General features: G+C 49.2%; 1 long non-coding RNA gene across 2 annotated transcripts in view; it reads left to right on the forward strand.

The window, feature by feature from the left end:
* Nucleotides 1-4,311: 4,311 nt before the first annotated feature.
* Nucleotides 4,312-10,000, forward strand: part of LOC108445300 — a 16,168-nt gene continuing 10,479 nt past the window's right edge. Inside the window, exons 1-4 of one of the 2 annotated variants that reach the window (XR_001860119.1) lie at nt 4,312-4,391; nt 4,489-4,733; nt 5,031-5,381; nt 5,773-6,112. This is a non-coding gene — a long non-coding RNA (uncharacterized LOC108445300). Of the gene's footprint in view, nt 4,392-4,488; nt 4,734-5,030; nt 5,382-5,509; nt 5,522-5,692; nt 6,113-10,000 lie in introns of those variants that run through there. The other variant, XR_001860118.1, reaches the window with a different exon arrangement.

Raw genomic sequence — 10,000 nt, forward strand, 5'->3', positions numbered from 1 at the left:
TAAAGTGGCCACTGAGCTTTGGCACTGCCTCGGCCTCATTTTTGGGGGGGGAGGGAGGTTGAAGGGTTGGGGTTGCTGGGGGGGCTGGGAAGGAGTCGGGGTGCTCGGGGTGGGGGTCTGGGAAAGGAGAGGGGTTTGGGGCACCCTGGTGAAGAGTTTGGGGGCTCCATGGAGGAGTTCAGGGGATCCTTGGAGGGCTTTGAGCGTTTTGGGGCTCCTACGGTAGTGTTGGGGTCGGCCTATGGGACTCGGGGAGATTTGGGAAGGATTTTGGAGGCCCTTTAGGAGCCTTGAGGGATTTAGGGGGTTGAACGGAGTATTTGGAGTCCTACAAAAGCCCCCGAACCAACCTCAAACCCTGTCCTGGCAGCAATGGACGTCTGGAAGCCGGCGGTCCCAGGCCAGCCTTCACCGTCGGGTTTTTCCTTCTCTTGGAGGCGGACAAACCACTGGGCTTCACCTTGCGTGGTTTGCCGGGGTTGTGAGATGCCATCCCGAGCATCTTCGGACTCCTGCTATTCGGGGTTGTGTTTTTCGGCGCCCAGAACCCACCGCAGTCTGTCCAAGCCCGGGTTGGATGGACGTTTCAGGAGTTTATCTCACTGGGATAAAGCCAAAATTCTGTGGGAACATCTCTCCTGAGCCTGGGCACCCTCGAGGCAGTGAAGAATTTAAATATTTGTGTTTTGTTTCCCGGCCCCTTGCTGTGCTGCTCTTACCTGAACTGGACGTGTGCTCCAAAGTACTTGAACAGCCTAAGCCCAGAACAACAGAAAACCAAGTTCCAAAATGTCAGAAAATCGGGTTTATAAGTCGCAGGTTCAAAACACGAGAATACTGATTTCCGAAATACAAAAGTCACCCAGTTCCAGAATACCAAGTTCCAAAACCCCAGAGTAAACGTTTCTGTTCCTGACTGTTTCTGTATTCCTTTCTCTAACTCCTTTTCTTTGGGGTGGTTTAGTCATTTTTTCACTGTATTTCTTGCTTTGCTTTACTTTTTAGTCTATTCGTCACTTTACTTTTCTCTGTCTATCTTTATTTCTGTGTCTGTTTTTCTTAATTTCTTGCTTTTACTTTACTTTTCTCTATCTTTATTTCTGTGTCTGTTTTTCTCACTGTTTCTACCTCTGTCTCTCAGTTTCTCTTCTTCTCACTCTCCAATTATGTTTCTCGGTTTATTTTCCTATTTCTCCTTAACTATTTCCTTGTTTGTCTTTGACTCCATTTCTTTGCTTCTCTAGAACTCCGTTTCTCTGCTTTTCTATTTCTCCTTATTGCTTTGTTTCTCTCTTTTTCTCTTTTACTCTCTTTCTGTCCTTCTCTATTTTTCTCTTTAATTGTTTCTTTGTTCCTCTGTTTGTCTTTATTCCTGTGTTTCTCTACTTTTCTCTTTCCTCTTCTAACTCTACTTTTCTCTTTCTTTCTAACTTTACTTTCTCTAACTTTTTAACTTTCCTCTTTCTCTCTAACTCTTTAGCTTTGCTTTTCTCTTTCTTTCTAACTTTACTTTCTCTAACTTTTTAACTTTCCTCTTTCTCTCTAACTCTTTAGCTTTGCTTTTCTCTTTCTTTCTAACTTTACTTTCTCTAACTTTTTAACTTTCCTCTTTCTCTCTAACTCTTTAGCTTTGCTTTTCTCTTTCTTTCTAACTTTACTTTCTCTAACTTTTTAACTTTCCTCTTTCTCTCTAACTCTTTAGCTTTGCTTTTCTCTTTCTTTCTAACTTTACTTTCTCTAACTTTTTAACTTTCCTCTTTCTCTCTAACTCTTTAGCTTTGCTTTTCTCTTTCTTTCTAACTTTACTTTCTCTAACTTTTTAACTTTCCTCTTTCTCTCTAACTCTTTAGCTTTGCTTTTCTCTTTCTTTCTAACTTTACTTTCTCTAACTTTTTAACTTTCCTCTTTCTCTCTAACTCTTTAGCTTTGCTTTTCTCTTTCTTTCTAACTTTACTTTCTCTAACTTTTTAACTTTCCTCTTTCTCTCTAACTCTTTAGCTTTGCTTTTCTCTTTCTTTCTAACTTTACTTTCTCTAACTTTTTAACTTTCCTCTTTCTCTCTAACTCTTTAGCTTTGCTTTTCTCTTTCTTTCTAACTTTACTTTCTCTAACTTTTTAACTTTCCTCTTTCTCTCTAACTCTTTAGCTTTGCTTTTCTCTTTCTTTCTAACTTTACTTTCTCTAACTTTTTAACTTTCCTCTTTCTCTCTAACTCTTTAGCTTTGCTTTTCTCTTTCTTTCTAACTTTACTTTCTCTAACTTTTTAACTTTCCTCTTTCTCTCTAACTCTTTAGCTTTGCTTTTCTCTTTCTTTCTAACTTTACTTTCTCTAACTTTTTAACTTTCCTCTTTCTCTCTAACTCTTTAGCTTTGCTTTTCTCTTTCTTTCTAACTTTACTTTCTCTAACTTTTTAACTTTCCTCTTTCTCTCTAACTCTTTAGCTTTGCTTTTCTCTTTCTTTCTAACTTTACTTTCTCTAACTTTTTAACTTTCCTCTTTCTCTCTAACTCTTTAGCTTTGCTTTTCTCTTTCTTTCTAACTTTACTTTCTCTAACTTTTTAACTTTCCTCTTTCTCTCTAACTCTTTAGCTTTGCTTTTCTCTTTCTTTCTAACTTTACTTTCTCTAACTTTTTAACTTTCCTCTTTCTCTCTAACTCTTTAGCTTTGCTTTTCTCTTTCTTTCTAACTTTACTTTCTCTAACTTTTTAACTTTCCTCTTTCTCTCTAACTCTTTAGCTTTGCTTTTCTCTTTCTTTCTAACTTTACTTTCTCTAACTTTTTAACTTTCCTCTTTCTCTCTAACTCTTTAGCTTTGCTTTTCTCTTTCTTTCTAACTTTACTTTCTCTAACTTTTTAACTTTCCTCTTTCTCTCTAACTCTTTAGCTTTGCTTTTCTCTTTCTTTCTAACTTTACTTTCTCTAACTTTTTAACTTTCCTCTTTCTCTCTAACTCTTTAGCTTTGCTTTTCTCTTTCTTTCTAACTTTACTTTCTCTAACTTTTTAACTTTCCTCTTTCTCTCTAACTCTTTAGCTTTGCTTTTCTCTTTCTTTCTAACTTTACTTTCTCTAACTTTTTAACTTTCCTCTTTCTCTCTAACTCTTTAGCTTTGCTTTTCTCTTTCTTTCTAACTTTACTTTCTCTAACTTTTTAACTTTCCTCTTTCTCTCTAACTCTTTAGCTTTGCTTTTCTCTTTCTTTCTAACTTTACTTTCTCTAACTTTTTAACTTTCCTCTTTCTCTCTAACTCTTTAGCTTTGCTTTTCTCTTTCTTTCTAACTTTACTTTCTCTAACTTTTTAACTTTCCTCTTTCTCTCTAACTCTTTAGCTTTGCTTTTCTCTTTCTTTCTAACTTTACTTTCTCTAACTTTTTAACTTTCCTCTTTCTCTCTAACTCTTTAGCTTTGCTTTTCTCTTTCTTTCTAACTTTACTTTCTCTAACTTTTTAACTTTCCTCTTTCTCTCTAACTCTTTAGCTTTGCTTTTCTCTTTCTTTCTAACTTTACTTTCTCTAACTTTTTAACTTTCCTCTTTCTCTCTAACTCTTTAGCTTTGCTTTTCTCTTTCTTTCTAACTTTACTTTCTCTAACTTTTTAACTTTCCTCTTTCTCTCTAACTCTTTAGCTTTGCTTTTCTCTTTCTTTCTAACTTTACTTTCTCTAACTTTTTAACTTTCCTCTTTCTCTCTAACTCTTTAGCTTTGCTTTTCTCTTTCTTTCTAACTTTACTTTCTCTAACTTTTTAACTTTCCTCTTTCTCTCTAACTCTTTAGCTTTGCTTTTCTCTTTCTTTCTAACTTTACTTTCTCTAACTTTTTAACTTTCCTCTTTCTCTCTAACTCTTTAGCTTTGCTTTTCTCTTTCTTTCTAACTTTACTTTCTCTAACTTTTTAACTTTCCTCTTTCTCTCTAACTCTTTAGCTTTGCTTTTCTCTTTCTTTCTAACTTTACTTTCTCTAACTTTTTAACTTTCCTCTTTCTCTCTAACTCTTTAGCTTTGCTTTTCTCTTTCTTTCTAACTTTACTTTCTCTAACTTTTTAACTTTCCTCTTTCTCTCTAACTCTTTAGCTTTGCTTTTCTCTTTCTTTCTAACTTTACTTTCTCTAACTTTTTAACTTTCCTCTTTCTCTCTAACTCTTTAGCTTTGCTTTTCTCTTTCTTTCTAACTTTACTTTCTCTAACTTTTTAACTTTCCTCTTTCTCTCTAACTCTTTAGCTTTGCTTTTCTCTTTCTTTCTAACTTTACTTTCTCTAACTTTTTAACTTTCCTCTTTCTCTCTAACTCTTTAGCTTTGCTTTTCTCTTTCTTCGGGTGAGGAGCACAGGTTAGGGGTGCAGGTGCATGCTAGGGGTGCAGGCACGGGTGAGGAGCACAGGTTAGGGGTGCAGGTGCAGGTGAGGAGCATGGGTCAGGGGTGCAGGCCAGGGGTGCACATGCAGGCAAGGAGCACGGGTTAGGGGCGCAGGGTAGGAGTACAGGCCTCAGGTGCAGGTTAGGGGTGCAGGCACAGGTGAGGAGCAGGGGCCAGGGGTGCAGGCACAGGGAAGGAGTGCAGGTTAGGGGTGGAGGTGCAGATGAGGAGCACAGGTTAGGGGCACAGGTGCAGGGTAGGAGCACAGAGTAGGGGTGCAGGTGCAGGTGAGGTATGCGGCGCTGTAAGGATCCAGAAGGTTCTATGGGGTTCTACAGGGGTCTACGGGGCTCTGTGGGGTCCTATGGTGCTCTAGAAGGTTCTGGGGGCTCTATGGGGCTCCAGAAGGTTCTGTGGGGCTCTGTGGGGGTCTATGGGCCCCCATTGGGTCCTATGGGGCTCCAGAAGATCCCGTGGATCCCATTGGGTTCTATGGAGCTCTAGAAGATTCTATGCGTTCTATGGGGCCCTGTGGGGCTCCAGAAGGTTCTGTGAGGCGCTGTGGGGCTCCAGAGGGGTCTGGGGGGCTCTGTGGGGTTTTATGGGGCTCCAAAAGATTCTATGGGGTCCCATTGGCTTCTGTGGGGCACTGTGGGGCTCTATGCGGTTCCAGAAGGTTCTGTGGGGTCCCATTGGGTTCTATGGGGCTCCAGAAGGTTCTGGGGGGCCCTATGGGGTTCTATGGGGTTCCAGAAAGTTCTATGGGGTCCCTTTGGGTTCTGTGGGGCTCCAGAAGGTTCCGTGGGGTCCCATTGGGTTCTATGGGGCTCCATTGGGTTCTATGGAGCTCTGGAAGATTCTATGGGGCTCTATGGGGCTGCTATGGGGCACTGTGGGGCTCCAGAAGGTTCTGTGGGGTTCTATGGAGCTCTGTGGGGTTCTAAAAAGTTCTGTGGAGTCCCATTGGGTCCTATGGGCCTCTAGAAGGTTGTGTGGGGTTCTGTGGGGGTCTGTAGGACTCTAGAAGGTTCTATGCAGGTCTATGGGGCTCCTGAAGGTTCTGTGGGGTCCCATTGGGTTCTATGAGGCTCTAGAAGGTTCTAACGGATTCTATGGGGCTCTGTGGGGCTCCAGAAGGTTCTATGGGGTCCCATTGGGTTCTGTGGGGTACCAGAAGGTTCTGTGGGGGTTCTATGGGGCGCTGTGGGGCGCTGTGAGGCTCCAGAAGCTTCTACGGAGTTCCATTGGGTTCTATGGGGCTCTATGGGGCTCCAGAAGGTTCTGTGGGGCTCTGTGGGGGTCAGTGGGGTCCCATTGGGTTCTATGGAGGTCTATGAGGCTCTGTGGGGCTCCAGAAGGTTCTATGGGGTTCCATTGGGTTCTATGGGGCTCCAGGAGGTTCTGTGGTGCTCTGCTAGGTTCTATGGGGCACTGTGGGGTTCTATGGGGCTCTACAAGGTTCTATGGGGTCCCATTGGGTTCTATGGGGCTCCAGATGGTTCTGTGGGGCTCTATGGGGCGCTGTGGGGCTCCAGAGGGTTCTGTGGGGAGCTGTGGGGTTCTACGGGGCTCTAGAAGGTTCTATTGGGGTCTATGGGGCTCCAGAAGGTTCTGTGGGGTGCTGCGGGGTTTTATGGGGTCCCATTGGGTTCTATGGAGCTCTGGAAGATTCTAAGGGGCTCTATGGGGCTCTACGGGGCTCTATGGGGCGCTGTGGGGCTCCAGAATGTTCTGGGGGGCTCTGTGGGGTTCCAGAAGGTTCTGTGGTGTCCTGTGGGGCCCGAGAAGTTTCTATGGGGTCCCGTTGGGTTCTGTGGGGTTCTATGGGGCTCTGTGCGTCTCTGTGGGGCTCCAGAAGGTTCTATGGGGTTCTATGGACCTCTGTGAGGTTCTAGAAAGTTCTGTGGGGTCCCATTGGGTTCCATGGGGCTCTACAAGGTTCTGTGGGGTTCGATTGGGTTCTATGGAATCCAGAAGGTTCTATGAGATCCCACTGGGTTCTGTCAGGCTCCAGAAGGTTCTATGGGGCGCTGTGGGGTTCTGTGGGGTCCTGTTAGGTTCTATGCTGTTCTATAGGGCGCTGTGGGGCTCTAGAAGGTTCTGTGGGGCACTGTGGGGTTTTAAAAGATTCTGTGGAGTCCTATGGGGATTTAGAAGGTTCTGTGGGGTTCTAGAAGATTCTATGGGGCTCTGTGCGGTTCTATGGGGCTCCAGAAGGTTCTGTGGGTCTCTGTGGGGCTCTAGAAGGTTCTGTGGGGTCCCATTGTGTTCTGTGGGGTCCCATTGGGTTCTATGGACTTCTGGAAGATTCTGTGGGGCTCTATGGGGTTTTATGGGGCTTTACAAAATTCTGTGGGGTTCCATTGGGTTCTATGGGGCACTAGAAGGTTAGGGTTAGGGTTAGGGGTTAGGGTTAGGGTTAAGGTTAGGGTTACGCCTAGGGTTAGGGTTGAGGAAACCACAAAGCCAGGAGCTCCAGGGATACTCACCATGCAAAAGGCACACCAAGGTGAGGAGGACACAGCCCAAACCTTACTCCCTCTTCTTCTTTCTGCTCAGAACTCGCCACAACCCTCTGCCGGATTTCTGGCTCAAGGTAGGGTTAGGGTTAGGGTTACGCCATTAGGGTTAACGTTAGGGGTTAGGTTTAGGGTTACGCCTAGGGTTTGGGTTGAGAAATCCACCAAGCCAGGAGCTCCAGGGACACTGATCATGCAAAAGGCAGGCCAAGTTAAGCATGGCACATCCAAAACCTTGCTCCTCCTTCTTCTTTCTGCAAGGGTTGGGGTTAGGGTTAGGGGCTAGGGTTAGGGTTAGGGGTTAGGGTTAGGGTTATGCCTACGTTTAGTATTGAGAAAACCACAAAGCCAGGAGATCCAGGGACACTAATCATGCAAAAGGCAGGCCAGCTTAAGCACGGCACATCAAAATCTTGCTCCCTCTTCCTCTTTCTGCTTGGACCTCACCACAGCCCAATGCCCAGTTTCTGGCTTGAGCTAGGGTTAGGGTTAGGGTTAGGGTTGGGTTAGGGATAGGGTTAGGTTTGGGGTTGGGTTCGCATTAGGGTTTGCTTTAGGGTTTAGGGTCACGGGTTAGGGTTAGTGGTTAGGTTTACTGTTAGGGGTTAGGGCTAGGGTTGCATTAGGGTTAGGGTTAGGGCTAGAGTTGGGTTAAGTTTAGGGGTTAACGTTAGGTTTGGGTTAGGTTTAGGGTTAGGGTTAGGGGTTCGGGTTAGGGGTTAGGGCTGGGTTTGTATTAGGGTTAGGGTTGGGGCTAGGGTTGGGTTAGGGTTAGGGGTTAGGTTTAGGGTTAGGGTTTAGCGTCACAGGTTAGGGTTAGAGGTTAAGTTTAGGGTTAGGGGTTAGGGGTAGGGTTGGATTAGGGTTAGGGTTAGGGCTAGGGTTGGCTTAGGGTTCGGGTTTGTGTCAGGATTAGGGTTAGGGGTTAGGGTTAGGGTCGGGTTAGGGGGTGGGATAGGGGGGGGGTAGGGGTAGGGGTAGGGGTAGGGGTAGGGGTAGGGGTAGGGGTAGGGGTAGGGGTAGGGGTAGGGGTAGGGGTAGGGGTAGGGGTAGGGGTAGGGGTAGGGGTAGGGGTAGGGGTAGGGGTAGGGGTAGGGGTAGGGGTAGGGGTAGGGGTAGGGGTAGGGGTAGGGGTAGGGGTAGGGGTAGGGGTAGGGGTAGGGGTAGGGGTAGGGGTAGGGGTAGGGGTAGGGGTAGGGGTAGGGGTAGGGGTAGGGGTAGGGGTAGGGGTAGGGGTAGGGGTAGGGGTAGGGGTAGGGGTAGGGGTAGGGGTAGGGGTAGGGGTAGGGGTAGGGGTAGGGGTAGGGGTAGGGGTAGGGGTAGGGGTAGGGGTAGGGGTAGGGGTAGGGGTAGGGGTAGGGGTAGGGGTAGGGGTAGGGGTAGGGGTAGGGGTAGGGGTAGGGGTAGGGGTAGGGGTAGGGGTAGGGGTAGGGGTAGGGGTAGGGGTAGGGGTAGGGGTAGGGGTAGGGGTAGGGGTAGGGGTAGGGGTAGGGGTAGGGGTAGGGGTAGGGGTAGGGGTAGGGGTAGGGGTAGGGGTAGGGGTAGGGGTAGGGGTAGGGGTAGGGGTAGGGGTAGGGGTAGGGGTAGGGGTAGGGGTAGGGGTAGGGGTAGGGGTAGGGGTAGGGGTAGGGGTAGGGGTAGGGGTAGGGGTAGGGGTAGGGGTAGGGGTAGGGGTAGGGGTAGGGGTAGGGGTAGGGGTAGGGGTAGGGGTAGGGGTAGGGGTAGGGGTAGGGGTAGGGGTAGGGGTAGGGGTAGGGGTAGGGGTAGGGGTAGGGGTAGGGGTAGGGGTAGGGGTAGGGGTAGGGGTAGGGGTAGGGGTAGGGGTAGGGGTAGGGGTAGGGGTAGGGGTAGGGGTAGGGGTAGGGGTAGGGGTAGGGGTAGGGGTAGGGGTAGGGGTAGGGGTAGGGGTAGGGGTAGGGGTAGGGGTAGGGGTAGGGGTAGGGGTAGGGGTAGGGGTAGGGGTAGGGGTAGGGGTAGGGGTAGGGGTAGGGGTAGGGGTAGGGGTAGGGGTAGGGGTAGGGGTAGGGGTAGGGGTAGGGGTAGGGGTAGGGGTAGGGGTAGGGGTAGGGGTAGGGGTAGGGGTAGGGGTAGGGGTAGGGGTAGGGGTAGGGGTAGGGGTAGGGGTAGGGGTAGGGGTAGGGGTAGGGGTAGGGGTAGGGGTAGGGGTAGGGGTAGGGGTAGGGGTAGGGGTAGGGGTAGGGGTAGGGGTAGGGGTAGGGGTAGGGGTAGGGGTAGGGGTAGGGGTAGGGGTAGGGGTAGGGGTAGGGGTAGGGGTAGGGGTAGGGGTAGGGGTAGGGGTAGGGGTAGGGGTAGGGGTAGGGGTAGGGGTAGGGGTAGGGGTAGGGGTAGGGGTAGGGGTAGGGGTAGGGGTAGGGGTAGGGGTAGGGGTAGGGGTAGGGGTAGGGGTAGGGGTAGGGGTAGGGGTAGGGGTAGGGGTAGGGGTAGGGGTAGGGGTAGGGGTAGGGGTAGGGGTAGGGGTAGGGGTAGGGGTAGGGGTAGGGGTAGGGGTAGGGGTAGGGGTAGGGGTAGGGGTAGGGGTAGGGGTAGGGGTAGGGGTAGGGGTAGGGGTAGGGGTAGGGGTAGGGGTAGGGGTAGGGGTAGGGGTAGGGGTAGGGGTAGGGGTAGGGGTAGGGGTAGGGGTAGGGGTAGGGGTAGGGGTAGGGGTAGGGGTAGGGGTAGGGGTAGGGGTAGGGGTAGGGGTAGGGGTAGGGGTAGGGGTAGGGGTAGGGGTAGGGGTAGGGGTAGGGGTAGGGGTAGGGGTAGGGGTAGGGGTAGGGGTAGGGGTAGGGGTAGGGGTAGGGGTAGGGGTAGGGGTAGGGGTAGGGGTAGGGGTAGGGGTAGGGGTAGGGGTAGGGGTAGGGGTAGGGGTAGGGGTAGGGGTAGGGGTAGGGGTAGGGGTAGGGGTAGGGGTAGGGGTAGGGGTAGGGGTAGGGGTAGGGGTAGGGGTAGGGGTAGGGGTAGGGGTAGGGGTAGGGGTAGGGGTAGGGGTAGGGGTAGGGGTAGGGGTAGGGGTAGGGGTAGGGGTAGGGGTAGGGGTAGGGGTAGGGGTAGGGGTAGGGGTAGGGGTAGGGGTAGGGGTAGGGGTAGGGGTAGGGGTAGGGGTAGGGGTAGGGGTAGGGGTAGGGGT

This window comes from Corvus brachyrhynchos, unplaced genomic scaffold, assembly GCF_000691975.1.
Source record: "Corvus brachyrhynchos isolate BGI_N302 unplaced genomic scaffold, ASM69197v1 scaffold1193, whole genome shotgun sequence".
Taxonomy (NCBI): Eukaryota; Metazoa; Chordata; class Aves; order Passeriformes; family Corvidae; genus Corvus; species Corvus brachyrhynchos.